Source organism: Polistes fuscatus, unplaced genomic scaffold (assembly GCF_010416935.1).
Source record: "Polistes fuscatus isolate 324 unplaced genomic scaffold, CU_Pfus_HIC Scaffold7, whole genome shotgun sequence".
Taxonomy (NCBI): domain Eukaryota; kingdom Metazoa; phylum Arthropoda; class Insecta; order Hymenoptera; family Vespidae; genus Polistes; species Polistes fuscatus.
In genome coordinates, this window is record NW_025113151.1 from 275,275 (window position 1) to 291,092 (window position 15,818).

At 30.6% G+C, this 15,818-nt stretch overlaps 3 long non-coding RNA genes across 3 annotated transcripts; 2 read left to right on the forward strand and 1 right to left on the reverse strand.

Annotated features, from left to right (window-relative positions):
- The first annotated feature begins 2,661 nt into the window (after positions 1–2,661).
- LOC122524214 lies at positions 2,662–3,101 on the forward strand. Its single transcript, XR_006305498.1, has 3 exons — positions 2,662–2,719; positions 2,796–2,838; positions 2,942–3,101. It is a non-coding gene; the product is annotated as an uncharacterized LOC122524214 (long non-coding RNA).
- Positions 3,102–11,135: 8,034 nt separating this feature from the next.
- On the forward strand, positions 11,136–11,421 carry LOC122524112. The gene is made up of 2 exons (XR_006305459.1): positions 11,136–11,224; positions 11,324–11,421. It is a non-coding gene; the product is annotated as an uncharacterized LOC122524112 (long non-coding RNA).
- Positions 11,422–14,094: 2,673 nt separating this feature from the next.
- Positions 14,095–14,956, reverse strand: LOC122524153. Its single transcript, XR_006305480.1, has 2 exons — positions 14,892–14,956; positions 14,095–14,734 (listed from the first exon to the last, which is right to left on the reverse strand). It is a non-coding gene; the product is annotated as an uncharacterized LOC122524153 (long non-coding RNA).
- Positions 14,957–15,818: the final 862 nt, after the last annotated feature.

Genomic DNA, 15,818 nt, shown 5'->3' on the forward strand with positions numbered 1-15,818 from the left:
GCTTAAAAGATCGGAGTATATGCTCTGTGATCCCTCCTCCTCGAAATCCACCGTTGATCTGAGTCATTATCCTCCGTTAAAGTTCTTTTGGTGAAAGTTGTTTACAGGACCTTCCGAACGTTGAGCTCGTGTATAAAAAGAATAATAAGCCTATTTAATAAAATTTAAGATTAAAACGTTATGATTTTCGTATTTTTATCATTTTTGTGTAATTATTTTAATGCTCCTGCGCAGTGACGACTTCGAGGGTAAAATTCTCCTATAACATAAAAAGAGTGCATTAGTGCATTATAATAATTTTTAATTAATCGATGCAAGCGTCTACTGTTGTCTAAAAGCTCGGAGTATATGTTCTGCGATCCCTCCTCCTCGAAATCCACCGTTGATCTGAGTAATTATCCTCTGTTAAAGTTTTTTTGGTGAAAGTTGTTTACAAAAACTTCCGAACGTTGAGCATGTGTATAAAAAGAATAATAAACCTATTTAATAAAATTTAAGATTAAAACGTTATGATTTTCGTATTTTTATCTATTTCAAGTAATTATTTTAATGCTCCTGCGCAGTGAGGACTTCGAGGGTAAAATTCTGCTGTAACATAAAGAGAGTGCATTAGTGCATTATAATAATTGTTAATTAATCGATGCAAGCGTCTATTGTTGCTTAAAAGATCGGAATATATAATCTATATACCGTCCCCTTCGAAATGCACCGTTGAAATGAGACGTTGTCCTCTATGAAAGTACTTTTATTGAAAGTTGTTTATATGACTTTCCTAACATTGCGCATGTGTATAAAGGGTGTCAAACATCTAATATATAATATTTAAGATTAAAACGTTATGATTTTCGTATTTTTATCTATTTTATGTAATTATTGTAATGCTCCTGCGCAATGAGGACTTCGAGGGTAAAATTCTGCAGTATCATAAATAGAGTGCATTAGTGCATTATAATAATTGTTAATTAATCGATGCAAGCGTCTATTGTTGTTAAAAAGATCGGAGTATATGTTTTATGTACCTTCCCCTTCGAAATCCACCGTTGAAATGAGACATTGTCCTCTATGAAAGTACTTTTATTGAAAGTTGTTTATATGACTTTGCGAACGTTGCGCATGTGTATAAAGTGAATAATCCATCTAATCGATAAATTTAAGATTATAACGTTATGATTTTCGTATTTTTATCTATTTTATGTAATAATTTTAATGCTTCTGCGCAGTGATGACTTCGAGAGTAAAATTCAGCTGTAACATAGAGAGAGTGCATTAATGCATTAAAATAATTGTTAATTAATCGATGCAAGCGTCTATTGTTGTCTAAAAGATCGGAATATATAATCTATATACCGTCCCCTTCGAAATGCACCGTTGAAATGAGACGTTGTCCTCTATGAAATTACTTTTATTAATTGTTGTTTATATGACTTTGCAAACGTTGCGCATGTGTATAAAAGAAAATCAATAAAATTAATCAATAAAATTTAATATTATAACGTTCTCATCTTAGTATTCTTTTAATTTTTATGTAATTATTTTAATGCTTCTGCGCAGTGATGACTTCGAGGGTAAAATTTAGCTGTAACATAAAGAGAGTGCATTAGTGCATTAAAATAATTGTTAATATAATAGATGCAAGTGTCTATTGTTGCTTAAAAACAAGGAGTATATGTTCTGTGATCCCTCCTCCTCGAAATTCGTCGTTAGATTGAGCCATTGTGCTCTAAATAATTTGTTTTTTTAAATTTTATTTATATGACTTTCCTAACGTTGCGCATGTGTGTAATGAGAATTTTATTTGAAATAAAGAAAAATTAAGATAAAACGCTCTGATTATAGCATTTTTTCATAGTTATGTAAATGTCTAAACAAATGTACATTTTTTTTAATGTTCCTGTGCAATGCAATGAATGAATCGAATGCAATCTCTTTTATACATCGCAACTTTAATTTCTATAATTTTGTACAACTCCCTGGTATCTGTAAATACATAAAAGTTATTAAAAAACATTATAAAGTAATTAGTTTTTCTACTGTCGGTCTTCCTACTGTCGGTAACACTGATGGTAATTTACCATGAAGGTTTTCCTACTGTCGGTAACTCTGATGGTAATTTATCATCAACACTTCTCGGTCGATAACTCTGATGGTAACTTACCATTAACTCTTCTCGGTCGGTAACTCTGATGGTAATTTACCATCAGCATTTTTCGTACGCGTACCGTGTACCCTCTGCCCACTACCGCGTACCCTCTACCGCGTACCGTCTACATATTTTTTCTCTACACATTTATTAGAATATGTATTACATTATTATGATACAATGTATCAACATATACATTTTTATATATTAATACATTCACAGTATATTCAATACATTCTCATATTAATGTATTTTATTCGTAGTTTATTTTATATATAACATATTTAACGTATCATTCATAACGTATTTACTTTTTATATCAACGTTTATGTGTACTAATGATCAAATACGTTTGAACGTACGCAGAGATAAAGAAAAACATGCGAAGGTGAGGTCAAAGTCAAACGAGGTAACGAGCATTGTCTATATATACACATCGTCTATCATCGAGTACGCATAGAAAAACATTTCGCGACTGCCATATAAGGTAAATAGGAGGGGTGGGGTGACTCGAGCTACGTCATACCTCATTCAGCTGTCGGACGCCGTCGAGACAAGTCTCAACTAGTTTCGCTCCACGTAAGAACTTAATTACTCCGTAATTAAAAAATATTTCATTATCAAATTTTGTAATCTAATCAAATTTCATTTACAGGTACATGCAATCATTATCGATGACGTGAATGCATTGAAATTAGGTAAGAAGATCTGTAATTAGAATTATATTATATTATCGATTATATGTATCGATGGTTTCACAAAAATTTCTATCATAATCTCTTATTCTTTTTATGGTTTCAGGAAGACGTTCACCATCGTTCCATGGAAATTATACTAATCAATGGTGGTATATACAACTGCATACATACGTGCAAGTGTATTTCTTTCTTTCTTTCTTTTCTTTAATTTTAGAAATGCATCAATTTCCAAATGGATCGTTCGATGCATTAGAAAATTTTAACTTCACGTATCGTTAATTAATTGTAAAGTAAATGAAATGATTTATCGAATTAATTATTTAATTACGCGTTGCAATTGTTGTTTAAATGTTTTTAATTTAAATTCATTTTAGTTCTTTCGGTATTTAATTCACATAAATAATTCAAGACACAGCCGATTCTATTTTATTGTTCAAATGATAATTTATAAATATTGTACTTTGTTTAGTTTTACATTAATGCATATCTATTCTTTCCTATAAGTATTAAGGCAATTAGCATACTTCTGTAAAAATAACCCTATCGCGATGAAATTTATTCTTTATTCGCGATATTTGTTCGTTTGTATTTTATCTTTTTTTTTTATATAGTTTACAAGTTTGTGGTTACAATTTTTGAATAATTTTTTTTATTAATAATTAAAGCATACAAAAAATAGTAGCACGATTCCAGAATTTTTGAAATACGTAGTTTAAATAATTGAATAATAAAACTATTATAATATATTTTTTATTATTAACATAAATAAACAGAAGTACGCTACGACTTGCTTTAATTAAACTTTGATTTTCAGAGCTTTACTTGCGATTGCGGGCAATGCAATCATAGAATCAGTGTTCGTTTTGAAAAATGTTGCATTTTTTGTATGCGATCGTATAGATTGCTTTAAAAGTAATTAAATCGTTATATTTAAAATCAATGCAAATAATCTTGTTGAGAAAACAATTTGCTCGGTACGCGATTAGAATCATTAACACACTTTCGGCCAATTCGGTAGAAGAGGATTTGCGTTTCGATTAAAATATTGTCATGGTCGAAAGTGTGAATTAACATCTTTATTTCTTCTGGAACATCTTTATCGACGCATCTGGCTTCGTCTAGATAAATCAACGGTTAGTATTATTTTCTAATCTCAATTATTACTTCTCACATATTCATTTTTTAAATCGTGATTGTTTTTATTCATGTTTCTCATTCATGAAAAATCTTTTGAATGATATGAAACATAATTAATTTTATTTTTATTTTTAATATAGATTATAATCATCGATTCAACGATTCAACGATTAAACAATACATCGATTCAACAATTCATCGATCAACAATTTAACAATTCATCCAATTTAAATCAACTTCACATCTTTATTTCTTCTGGAACATCTTTATCGATGCATCTGGCTTCGTCTAGATAAATCAACGGTTATATTATTTTCTAATCTCAATTATTACTTCTGACATATTCATTTTTTAAATCGTGATTATTTTTATTCATGAAAAATCTTTTGAATGATATGAAACATAATTAATTTTATTTTTATTTTTAAATATAGATTATAATCATCGATTCAACGGTTTAACGATTAAACAATACATCGATTCTACAATACATCGATTCAACAATTCATCGATTCAACGATTCGACATTCAACATTCAACATTCAATGATTCAACGATCAACATTCAACGATTCAACGATATCGATTCTACAATACACCGATTCAACAATTCATCGATTCTACAATACATCGATTCAACAATTCATCGATTCTACAATACATCGATTCAACAATTCATCGATTCTACAATTCATCGATTCTACAATACATCGATTCTACAATACATCGATTCAACAATTCATCATCAACAATTCAACAATTCATCGATTCAACAATTCAACAATTCATCCAATTTAAATCAACTTCACGACATCGTTCAACCAACAGCGAGGGGGACGAGTGTTTTTGAGCCATCGCAGAACTTCTACTGCCAATTGTTCAGTTTCATTTTTTATTTTATTTTTATGGTAACAATTGGTAACGAGTGAGCGAACAAATTTAAAGTTCCTCCAGTGACCCAATCATGCCGAGGATGAAAGTTCCAATATCGGCACGGGTTCCTGGTTGTATTCGTAGATGTGTTTGTCCAAACGAGCATAAGCGACCGTGAGTAGAACCTTTGGTTTTGCTCACGAGTGATTCCCAATATATATGTGATTTTTATATATGTGATTTATTTAGATTAGGCCAGGGTCTTCTTGTTTCATCGGTTTCAATTCACTTAATTAACATGCAATTAATTATTGTACTTATTTTTTTCTCTTTACGTATTTAATCGTGTTAGTAATGGTGAAATCGAGCATTAATTTACTCGATTTCGTGCCAATAAAAAGCATGTAAAAATTGTTTTATATGCATTGCTTCGTAATTAGTTTTTCAATTGTAATTAGTTTCTTAATAATGATTAGATTTTCAAATCGTGATTAGTTTTTCAAATCGTAATTTACTTCAATATATCGATACTTGGATATTGTTATCAATAAATGAGCAAGAAGACAAACAAAATTCGCGACCGGATAGATTCTGGCAATTAAGTGGTGGTTTAAAACCCAGTTCTTTAATTAGAACAGCCATTTAGTGAAAGAGTCGTCCGAGGTTTTTAAGAAATATCCATCTTTTGTCACCGTTAGAATCACTCTACACTGCACTACCTCGAAACAGTATTATATAATAATATAAAACGTTTCTTATGGGGTATTTTTTTTTTTTTCATTCACTTGCTTAAGTCATTATTCACCAAATGACTTGTAGAGTCCTTAATCCGTTTAGATGAATTTTTATAAAAATGTTTTTTCAGGTATGTTAATTATGTTTTATTAGATCAGGATTTTCAGCCTAATATACTAATTCCCCTTTTCTCCCCCCTATGCTCTCTTCGTTCTCATCGATGCGTGTTGCCCAGGTGTTACACGTATGGGTGAGAAAAAGTTTGCATGGGTTTTAGTTTTTAAGTTTTCCTCCTTTGGCGGCTGTCATTGCGTTAGTGATTGCACGATGTACTTACACCAGTGTGTGCGTATCAGGTAGTGTGTATCGTACATCGTTTCGCGAAAGTTTTTTATTAATGCATCATTCAATATTTAAATAAATACTTGTACAGTCACGCGTGATATGTACTTGTATTTTTATACTTATATTAAATTTTTCTCCTTTTTTTTCCGAATCGTTTCGAGTAGTAGAGTTTTCACATTTATTTGTGGAAATTTAACAATACTTGTATCATATTAGTATGCAGATATATACTAGTATGTACCAGTATTTTTGCATTAGTTATTATTGCAATAATCACTAGCCTTGGCAGACGATTACAGCATGGGGTACGTAACCTTTTAGAATATAAGTTTAGAAAACGTGGTTGAACTAGGGTGTCGGAGGTGCCCCGGGGCATGCTCTCTAGTTTAGGTTTTTTGCACCCTGGTGGTATGCGAATACAGATCCAGCGTGGAATGATTGTGTTGGTGTGTCTGTTTGCACTTTTAAATATAGGTGGAGGGATAGGCAGGTAGCATACTTTTCTGTGTGTATGTGAAAACATTAATTTTAAGTAGGTAAGAACCGGGTACGGCAATAGGTTTGCTTCTATTCGGACGCAACCCTGACGCAATCATGCCTCCGGGGTTTTTGGCTAAGTGTCAGCAAATTTTTACACTTTCCATTATTCCTTATGTCTCCATTTTTTTGCTGATACTATGCATTTAAGTTAAGATAATTGTATCAAGCAGTTCAAAAATACTTTGCAACCAATGAGAACATTAGATAAATCACCCTCATATCTTTTGAACTTGGCAAAGGATTTTGAATTAGTTTTGATACTTAGTTTTTTAAGTATATTAACACTTGCACCTCGCGATCTTTAGTAATATAATTCTTAATGTTAGAAATAACATACACTTATTCGAATAAATTGAGATTATTACAATTGTTGTAATTTTTTCTTTTTATCGAAACATTGTCACCTTTAACGTGCAACGTGTTAATCCTAGTTTTTAATAGGTTCATCATTCAGAAAAATATATCTGCTGGAGCATTCGATTAAATGTGCTTGTGTAGTTGCGTACGATCATTGAATTCTTTCGAGTTTATTGATCGTCCACAAGCTAGTATAATTACTTTACGGAATTAATTCAATATTTTTTCAATCTATTACACATTTATTTTTTTTTAATTTTATTTTACAAATAAGTAAGTAAATAAAACTTGTGTTAGAAAAAATCGAGACGCACTCAGGTAGGAACGCAGTTGAGTTTGCGTGTTGGGATTCGTCAGTGGCGTTTGGGATGATGCATTTATGAACTTTGTCATATTTCAGTGGTTATATTATTTAGGATAAATCGATACTGTACGTTGCAAGCTCTTACCTCTCGTTAGGTTTAAGTGAAAATAAAAACAAAAACAAAAACGAAAATAAAAAAAATACCAGCGTAAAAACCTGCGGAAATAAAATTACTAATAACTGTGTTGATTCCTTCCCAATTTTCTTTCAGCTTAGATCACAATGCGTCTCGTATAATAAAATGCGTTTTATTAAACACGAGGGTTCGAGTCTTGTCGCGTATGGTGAGAACAGGTCGGGATTAGGTCGGTTTAGCTCAGGGACGATTTCATTCTTTTAATATAATCCACTGAAATGTGCCAATTTTTATGATGTATCGTTTCAAACGGTAGGGCGTTTTTTGACACGTAATTCTTTTCTTGCGTCGCACGTAGGGAATGCTCCATTGCAGTGGTCAGGGCACGAAGCAAAGAAGAGGCTAAATGCCGAAGAGGCCCCCACAAATTGTGGTATCAAGTGGGCAACTATTCGACTACGAGTTATTTTTCAAAGGATATCTTTGATAATTCTTTGATCAATGTTCGTGGTCATATCAAAATCCCTTTGTCTACCCCTTTATCACGTTGTCACTTATGCTCGTAGTAGTATTAGTTATAAGTTGTTCCTGAATGGAGATGATGGACCATTCCATCTCCCAACGATGTCCCACACTCGCGTTCGTGAAAAATTAAAAGTCTTTTAAATACTAGAATCTAGATTTTGCTATTTTTATTTAATTAATAGAGTCATTGCATTTTTTTCTATTTAATTAAAAGTCGAGTCATTGCAGTTTTCTCGTTAGATGATATTAAAAGTCGAGTCATTGCAATTTTCTTATTAAATTAGATTAAAAGTCGAGTCATTGCAATTTTTTTATTACATTAGATTAAAACTAGAGTCCCATTGCATTTTTCTTATTAAAATAAATTAATAGTCGAGTCATTGCATTTTTGAAGTATATAAATTAGAGTCTGTCTTAGATATTTTTTATGAAATTAGAGTCACGTTCGTTTAAATTGTGTGGACGTCCATGGATTGCTGCAGCATGCACAAATAGTGCATTTGGATACAACGATGGAAGAAGAGGACATTCTGCATTCATGAATGCAGATAAGGACACAAAATAAAGGTTTCACCATTCAGAATGATTCAAATTGAATTAATAAACACATTAATCAAAGTATATAATAATTAAATATTTTAAATATTTCAATATTTCAATTCATTTCTCAATTTAATATATTTCAATTTCTTTCCAAAATATAATAATTTATTGAATATATAATGTAATGTATTTTTTATTGCATCCCAATGGTTTCCAGACTCTTATTTTCACTTTGCTTTACATAGTCTTTTATCCTATTATACATTTCTTTTTTATGGAATATATGATCGTTGATTTTTTTTTTTTTAATAGTAACAAATTAATAAAAAGAAAATTTGAATCATTCTTATCGAATGCACTGAAGAGTGCATATGAAAATCGCAGTAAGTACATGCCTGCACTAAAAAGTGCATATGAAAATCGCAGTAAGTACATACCTGCACTGAAAAGTGCATATGAAAATCGCAGTAAGTACAAACATACCTGCTTAAGGCAGATGGAAATTCCTGCTAAATGCAGATGAACATACAGTAAGAATATACATTTCTCATTCAGAATGATCAAAAATGAATGAATGAATGCACTGATAAAAGTATCTAATAAATAAATATTTTTAATATTTCAATCTGCGTATTATTTTTTTTAAACACAGAAATTTATCTAACAATAATTAGTAAATTTCATTTCACACATACACACTCTATACATACAATAAATGATTTATATTTAAATAGTGCAAATTATGAGAAGGTATTTTGAATCATTCCGATTAGAAACGTATATGCTTGCTAAATAAATGAAATAAAACAAATGGCAGTCAGCACTCATAAGTGGATATTAATATGTCCGGAATATACATTTTCATTTCAAAATTATTTATAAATAAATATCAAATGAAAGAGTTAATAAGTACATAAGAGAGAGTGGGAGAAACTATTTTTACTATGCACAAATATTTGAAGAAAGATTTTACAAGAGATGTATGGAGGAGAAATAACGAGTAGTATGAAAACACAATTTTAATATATTTTTTTATTTATATATAAAAGTAGAGTAATTATTTTTTTGGAATAAAAATGTATAGTTTTGGTACATAAATGAAACAATTTAAAAGGCTTGCCTGCACTTTAAAAGTGCATACGAAAATCGCATTAAATACAAACACACCTGCTAAATGCAGATAAATATAATTGCTAAATGCAATCGAACATACCAAAAATCGCAGTAAGTACAAACACACCTGCTAAATGCAGATAAATATAATTGCTAAATGCAATCGAACATACCTGCTAAATGCAGATGAATATAATTATGCTGGCTGCCAGCACTCATAAGTGCATATTAATATGTCCGGAATATATATTTTCATTCCAAAATTATTTATAAATAAATATCAAGTGAAAAAGTTAATAAGTTCATAAGAGAGAGTGGGAGAAAATATTTTTACTATACACAAATATTTAAAGAAAGATTTTACAAGAGATATATGGAGGAGAAATAAGGAGTAATATGAAAACAATTTTTTTAATATATATCTTTTTATTTATTATATATAAAAGTAGAATAATAATTTTTTTGGAATAAAAATGTATAGTTTTGGTACATAAATGAAACAATTTAAAAGGCTTGCCTGCACTTAAAAGTGCATACGAAAATCGCAGTAAGTACAAACATATCTGCTAAACGCAGATGAACAAAACTGCTAAATGCAGTCGAACGTACCTGCTAAATGCAGATGAAAATATGGTAAGAATATACATTTCTCATTCAGAATGATCAAAAATGAATGAATGAGTGCACTGATGAAAGTATTTAATAAATAAATATTTGTAATATTTCAATCTTCGTATTATTTTTTTTTAAACACAGAAATTTATCTAATAATAATTAGAAAATTTCATTTTGTATATAATCTATATATAATAATTAAATAGTGCAAATTAAAATGAAAAGCTATTTTGAATGATTCTGATTAGAAACGTATAAGTCTTGCTAAGCGAATGAAAATACACGAAAGTACAGCCAGCACATGCGAGTGCATATAAATTATGTCAAGGTTGTGCATTTTGATTCTAAAATTATTAACAAATAAATATCAACTTTGCATAAGAAATATTTAAAGAAAGTATTTTTAATAAATATATATATATAAATAAAAGTTTTTTGAGAAAAGAAACCAAAGAGAGGAAACCAAAGAGAGATGATATAAAAATCATTGAAATTTTTTTTACACAGAGATTTATAATAGAAGAAATTATATGATATGAATAAAAATGCATAAATCTTGATATACAAATAAACCGAATTAAAAGGCTGCCCCACACTCTCTCTCGAGAGTGTAAATTATATAAATAAGTTAAGAACAGGGACCCCAGGTTTGCATACGGGATTGTAAATGCACCTGGGGATTTTTAAATATTGCGAAATATTCACAATAAATTAAGTTTTTAATAATGCGTCTTGAATAATTTCCTATGCGTATTGGTAATCGTATTAATCGATTAACAATTTTGTATAAAATTAAAACATTTTTCTATTTATGTATTTATATATTTAAAAAGCATGCATCAGAAACATGCATTTTTTCATATTCACTCGTGTAAATATAGAAAGGCACATTTTCTAATGCATCGAGTATTCAGTATTTTGTAATGTCCACTTTTTGGTCAATTATTTCTTTTTTTTTTTAAATTAGATTATTTATTAAATAATCCTTTTAAAAAGTTTTGATCGTGGATCAGACATTGAATTTTATTTTTCCACACATGCTCTTTTTAATTAGTTTTTTGTTTTAGAATGTACTGTTTTTTTTAAGCTGTAAGGTTTAATATTGAAAAATACCACTTTATCAAAAACGGATATTTACGAAAATTTCTACGATAGTATCTCAAGGTTTGTAATGCCATCATTTACGATATGAAAATATAAATATAATAAAAATTATATATAAGTTATATACGTTGTTATATATAAAATTAATTTTTGTTTTAGGGTCATCGATATTGCCAAGATTCTATTCAACTGTCTGCAGTTTGCGTTCTAATAGTTGTTAAAATGTATAAAAAAAAATTAAACCTTAAAACACACCATGTTTTGCGTAATCACAAATCTATTAGGCATAACATTTTAGAGAATGCACTGCGGAACAGTGTACATCTTAGTAATTTATTTGAAATTCTTGCGTTAAGATTTCCTATACTTGAAGTAAAAAGATATACGTGACCCTTATATTAAATAAAATTAAACTCTTTTTCCTACATACGCAATACTTTATCGAGTTAAAAATCGATCCGTAAAGATTCACAAAATTTAAGAGAACAGTTCGGTCGTTTCTCGTTAATATAACTTTAACCTAAGGTAGGACCAGCAATAAATGTCGTTTCTTTGGATAGTTCGCATCAATACTTTTAATACCGAAAGCCAGCGGATGTAAGTGAATTTTATATTAAATAAAAGTTCACTCTTTTCTCTACGAATAGAATACTTTATCGACTTATAAATTTTGCTCGCAAAGTGCATATAATGTCAGTGAACGCAGTGCTGTATAGTTTACATCTTAGTCATTTCTGTGAAAACTTCACAAGAAATATACCCTTATAGACCGCTGAAACAAAAACATATCGAAAATATAGTCTCTTTGAAATGCATTGATTTTTCTTGCCTGAAACTTTAATTTCTTATAAACCTTGCTTTTTAGAAACATTAGCTTATAGACCGGTATCAATAAAATCATTTAGATTAATAAACTCATTGCTACACATTCACTTTTCTTGTCATATAATTAATATTCAAAAAAACCTACATCACTAAAAGATTATTTAATAGACCGCTAGCAAAAAATAGACTTACATTTGTACACTCTTTTCTACGCATACACATCTCTTTTTAGACTTATTATTTTAGACAACTATTGTTTTGCAGAAATATGAGGTTATAGACTGCTCGCACTGAAACCTTATGGATTTAAATGCACTTTGATGCACATTCATTTTTCTTGTATTATACTTGATTTTGAAAAAAACTTGCATCGCAGAAAGATTATGTAATAGACCGCCAGCATAAAATACACTCAGATTTGTAAGCTCTTAGCAATGCATTCTCCTTTCTTTTAAGAATCTTTTATTTTTACATTTCTTGCTTTGCAAAAACATAAGCTTGTAGACTTGTGGCACTAAAACCTCTCAGATTATTATGCACTTTGCTGCGCATACACTTTTCTTGTAATATACTTGATTTTCAAAGAAACATGCATTGCTGAAAGATTATCCAATAGACTGCTTGCATAAATTTTCTTGTAATACACTTTTTTTAAAAGAAACTTGCAATGCTAAAAGATGATGTGATAGACCGATACCATAGGATACACTTAAATTTTTACATTTTTTTCTAGACATTCACTTTTCTTTGGAGACTCTTTTATTTTCACATATCATTCCAGACGAAACATAATATTATATACTGAAAGTAGATAAACATTCTAGATAACCTAATTTTATTCGTGTAACTTCGTCGTGTATATACACGTGGACCGTGCATTTTTTAGGAAACATACGTTTGTTTTAGTTTATTCAATGCGTTGCTAAGCAACGGTATACGTCATTGTAAGCTAGGGCCATCTAGAGGTAGTTTACGAAAGAAATATAAACTTGGTTGGTAAAAAAAACACTACTTACCGACCGTAGATTTTAGGATGGTAACTTGCCGACCGCTAAGATTCGATGGTAACCTAGCAAGATGGCTTGTCTACTGTCGGTAAGTCTGATAGCAGGTTACCATCAAATCTTTTCGGTCGATAAGTTACCTACAAAATACCGAATGTCGGTAAGTCCAGATCGTTTATTACCATAGGATCTTTTTGTCGGTAATAGGCTTCTACAAATAATTATAATAACAACTAACATATTGGATGTATCTTGAAAGTACATTCCGAACTTAAAATAATTTATAGGAACTTTAAATGAATTATTTCTTGATGTCGGTTTTTCTGAAAGTAAGTTTAAAACAAATTTTATAGGTCGGTAAGTTGCCATCAAAACATCAATAGTAAGGAAATTCTTTTTCTTTATGTTTTAATCAGATTTGTTAGATCAGAAAGTTTCAGAACTTTTGAAGCATTTAAAGAGCTTTTACATGATTATTTTTAAAAATTTAAATATTCTTTAGCTTGCGAGTTAATAAAAATTTTGTGTACAGCTTTCTTCCTTGTTTTTAAACATCCTATGTACTTTACATAATTATGTTTAGCATCTTGTTTTAGGGCATTTAAAGAGCTTTAAAATGGCTATTATAAAGCAATTTGAATTTTGTTAGTCTACGAGTGATTAAAGTTTTTGTGTACAGATTCCATCTTTTTGTTTAGACACCCTATATATTTTAAATAATTAGGTTTAGCATTAGGTTGTTTTCTATGCATTCACCCGGAACATTTTATACTCAATTATTTAGACAACTATTGTTCTGCAGAAACATAAGCATAGACTGCTTGCACTGTAACCTTATAGATTTAAATGCACTTTGATGCACAATTACTTTTCTTGTATTAAACTTAAATTTTCAAAAAAACTTGCATCGCAAAAAGATGATCTAATAAACCGCTATCATAAAATGCACTGAGATTTGTACTCTTTTTTCTATGCATTTAAGTCTCTTTTTAAACGCTTTAATTAAGACAACTATTGTTTCGCAGAAATATAAGGTTATAGTGTAGCGGAAGGAACCAGGAACTCGAATTCTATTGGTTCAAACACTGATCGATACTACTATTTTTATACAACATTTTTTTTATTCGTTAACTATTACAAAACAAGAATGGATAACAAAAATGCGTAGTTGATCGAGCACGTGTAACTTCCTTATTCATTTCTTTATTTATAATAACGGAAGAAGAAAGCTATTGTAACTATGGAAACATTAACGTTCCCATAGAGACGTTGTAAGCCGTGATAGAGTGCTAGCGCTATAGAAGCTTTGCCAAAGAATGAGTGGTGAGGATGGTAGCGCCAGTCGTCGCATAGGATAAGGAAGAAATCTGCTTATCGAGAGCATGCAGCTAGAATAGACTGCTATCACTTACATCTATTAGATTAAAATGCACTCCGATGTACATTCTCTTTTCTTGTAATATACTTGATATTCTTAAAAAACTTGCATCGCAGGAAGATAATCTAATAGACCGAAAGCAGAAAATACACTTAGATTTGTACACTCTATTCTATGCATTCACCCGTATCATTTTATACTCAATTATTTAGACAACTATTGTTCTGCAGAAACATAAGTTTATAGACTGCTTGCACTGTTACCTTATAGATTTAAATGCACTTTAATTCACATTCACATTTGTTGAAATATACTTGATTTTCAAAAAAAGCTTTAATCGCAGAATGATGATCTAATAGACTGCTAATATAAAATACACTAGTGTAAGATTTACGTATAGAGATATATATATTTATAATGGTAACAGTAAAGTATTTATTTATTAAAACATAATAAAAAGGTATAATGTTTGTAACAAATAATATAGTAAGTATCTATAATCTAATGATCTAATGCTAACAATAAGTGTAACTCCCTACGTCCGAGAACAACCGCAAGGAACACCCGAATCCGACTCGTCGTCGCCTATCGTAATTCTTCGCCGTTCCCCGTTGTCTTTCGTACCTCCCGTTAAACTTATCACTCCTCAATTATTATTCGACTCTCAGAAAAACGCACACGCACACGCACACGCACACGCACACGCACACGCACACGCACACGCACACGCACACGCACGCAGCACGCCCAGTCCTTCCCGTCGCCTACTTATATCCAACATCCCCTCCATCATCTCCCGTTGTTTCTCGTCATCTCCCTGGAAACTTCCCGATCATTTGAAGCCACGCGCAAAGGCTTTTCCGGTATTTCACATTATCGAGAACGTTCGGGAGACTTCGATGTAGCTATACAAAGGCGACAAGCCCAGACGGCGTAACCTAATACCTAAAACTAATATTCTTATCTACCGCTCTTTCTTTATCCTCGACCGGATGCATTCTTTCATTTCTTTCAATCACTCTCGCACTCATACCATTCACACATTCATATCTATACTTATTAACAATTCAAAACCCCACACTAGGATTTGTAAACTCTGAGCTATGCATTCACCTTTTTTATAAGAATCATTTATTTATAAATTTCTTGCTTTGCATAATCACAAGTTTATAGACTTCTGGCACTAAAATCTCTTAGATTATTATGCACTTTGCTGCACATACAGTTTTCTTGTAATATATTTGATTTTCAAAGACACATGCATTGTTGAAAGATGAACCAATAGAATTTTTACATTAAATTTCTGGTAGTACACTTGTTTTAAAAGAAACATGCACCGCTAAAAGATGGACCGATAGACCGATACGATAGGATAAACATAAATTTAAAAATTTTTTTCTACACATTAACTTTTCTTTTGGGACTCTTTTATCTTCACATATCTTTC